We start from the raw sequence: 3,232 nt of genomic DNA, 5'->3' as shown, positions 1-3,232 counted from the left end.
GAAATGGTAATTAAATATTTTATTAAATAAATTTTTTAATATATATATTTTTATTCTAACTTTCTTAAATGTTTTTTAGGCCAAAGAGACGGGACATCTCCCGTCTCTTATGGAACTTTACGAGAGGACCCACAAGAACAAGGCGGGAGTATTTGTAGATGGCAAGTCCGAGCAAATCTACAACGACGTAGTTGCTCGGGTTGAAGACCGCCAGACTCAGCTGACCCAGCAGTCTACCGACGGATTACCTGTCACCTTATCCACACTTGAAGTGGATAAGATTTACGAGGAGGTAAATTTTCTAAAATTTTAATTTTTTATTATTCATTTAACTTAACTTTAAATTTTTACTAACAATATTTATTTTTTGTTTTTAAAGTTGTTCCAAAAAAAGAAGGGACGGACGTTGGGGATTGGTTCTGTCAACGATGTTCCGAGACCGACATCGTCTTATGGTCAGCGACGGGATGATGAAGTCACTGAGCTGCGTAACGAGTTGACCGCGACAAAATCTGCGTTCACAGCTCGTGTGGGTGGACTCGATCGCTTCTTGGACTTTATAGCGGCCACAAATCCGGAATGGGAAACCATGTTGAGGAACATGCGACGACAAAATCCCATTCCAGGCGAGGGACCATCCGACGACACACATGCCGAGGAGGATGTAGACAGGAGGAGTGATGAATTCCTCCGGGCGATGCACGACTCTTAGTTCTTTTTTTTCCGTGGTTGTATTATTAATTCAAAACTTATTTATATATAAAATATTTGCGTATTTATTTATTTTTAAAATTTTAATTTTATTAATAAATTAAATACTTTTTAGTTATATTTTAAAATTTGTTAAATAATAAAACGAAGTAGATTCGTAGCTAATCTACGACTTATTTACGTTGAACATTTACGAGGAAATCACGAGAAATGTTAAACGAGTGTTTTACGAGGAAATACTTTCAAGGTATTTACGTGAAAATTACGAGGAAAACATTTCAAGGTAGTTACGTGAATTTTACGAGGAATTATGTACGTGTCATTTACGAGGAAATGCTTTCGTGGTATTTATGAGGAACAGTAGCGACATTCTTACGTCGACTGTCTACGTAGTCTTTACGACGATTTGTTTTCTTCGTTTTTACGACGAAATATTTTCCTCGCTAATTTACGACGAATTGGCGAGGAAATATGTGTAACGACGAACGAGTAACGACAAAACGTGTTTCCTCCCTAACTCCTCGTAAAGCCTCTTTTACGACGAACTAACGAGGAAAACCGCCCTCGTAAAATTTATATTTTCTTGTAGTGTGTTACGACGAAGTTACTATGCCCATCTTTTTTCATTTACGACGAAGTTACCAGGCCCATCTTTTTTCATTTACGACGAAGTTACAAGGCCCTTTTTTCATTTACGACGAAATTACAAGGAATCGATTTAACCATTTACGACGAAGTTACTAGACCCGTCTTTTTTCATTTACGACGAAGTTACTAGCCCTGTTACGACGAAGTTACCATGCCCATCTTTTTTCATTTACGACGAAGTTACCAGGCCCATCTTTTTTCATTTACGACGAAGTTACAAGGCCCTTTTTTCATTTACGACGAAATTACAAGGAATCGATTTAACCATTTACGACGAAGTTACCAGACCCGTCTTTTTTCATTTACGACGAAGTTACTAGCCCTGTTTTATTTTTACAAAGACTTTACTATGCTTAACCCTAAATCCCGAGAATGAAATCCCTAAACCCCAAAGTCACATATCATCTAACATCATCATCTTATTCTTACTCTTTCTCCAACTTAAACCCTAAAACTCCAAATAATTTTTTTAAATCTAAAGAAATACATAGTATATACAACAACATTTGTTACACATACATTAAGATGATATAAAAACAATATTTCCTTAAACAAACATTACAGTAGAGAAATACAATATTTGTTACATATATTACTTCACTCTAAATCGTTTTCGTTCTCATCAATATTACATCACTCTAAATCGTTTTCATTCTCATCAATATCAGTACAGTCATCATCGTCGTTTCCCTCGACTTGGCTTCACGTGCTTCATCTGTCGCATCTTCGGGAATATCTTCATATTGAAAGTTTTGCGGGTCGATCAAAAGGATTTCATCAGTTGGTTGTTCTGGTACCTCAACTTCATTGATAGCGTCTTCTTCTTGCAAGGGCGGTTCTTCTCCAGCGACAATGCGTCCACGAGGTATAATTTTGATAGCAGCTAACCAGTTTATCCCGGAAGTTCGAATGCGAGGATAAGGAAGGAAGATAACTTGGTCGGCTTGTGAAGCTAAAATGAAAGGCTTAAATTTGTTGTATCTTCTCCCAAAATTGACATCCACAACACCAAATTTGTTATACCGAATCCCTCGGTTCACAACAGGATCGAACCATTCACATTTGAAGAGGACGCATTTTAGCTTCAATAACCCCAGAAATTCCACTTCAGTAATCTCTTACAAGATCCCGTAAAAGTTTGTTTCACCTTTCACACATATTCCGTAGTTACTCGTTGCCCGATGTCTCCCATACTCGTATGTGTGAAAGGTAAGTCCTCGTGTGAAATACATAGGTGATGTGGTGACCTTTGCTACTGGACCTTGAACCAAATCCTAAAACCATACGGGATAATATGGATCGTCATAATCAACCTGCAAAATACAGATATTCTTAATTAATATTGAAGTATCAAAAAACTTGCTTAATTAATATATGAATGAGATATATTATGTACCTGTGATTTTAACCACTTGACAAAGTGCTTATCTTTTCTTGTGTCAACATCATTGCAGATATTCCTGGTATTGCTTCTTCAACTTGAGATACAAACATGTTGCAAATTAAACAAATGATCAAGTCATATATAATTAAATTCAATCCATATAATTAACATTCACATAGTTAACATTCACAAAAATATTTACCTTTCAAAGTAACGGGTCACTGCATCCTCGCAGTTGAGCAAAATATAAGTGTGGGCACTATGTTTATCCTCTTCACATGACCACCATACTTCTTTCGTTTTACCAACAAACTGTCCAATTTGGCAGAAAATGTCAGGAACACCATCAATTGCATATGATGTTGGTACTCCACCATCATCATATCTTTTACGAACTCTTTTTCTCGTACGAACAGTTGGAGCAAAGTAGTATGATGTGAAGTTAGATGTTTCGGCTGTCAACCTCCCCGCAACTATTGAACCTTCCAC

Source organism: Brassica oleracea, chromosome C4 (genome assembly GCF_000695525.1).
Source record: "Brassica oleracea var. oleracea cultivar TO1000 chromosome C4, BOL, whole genome shotgun sequence".
NCBI lineage: Eukaryota > Viridiplantae > Streptophyta > Magnoliopsida > Brassicales > Brassicaceae > Brassica > Brassica oleracea.
The sequence above is the reverse complement of the archived record's forward strand: the minus strand, read 5'-3'. Positions refer to the sequence as shown.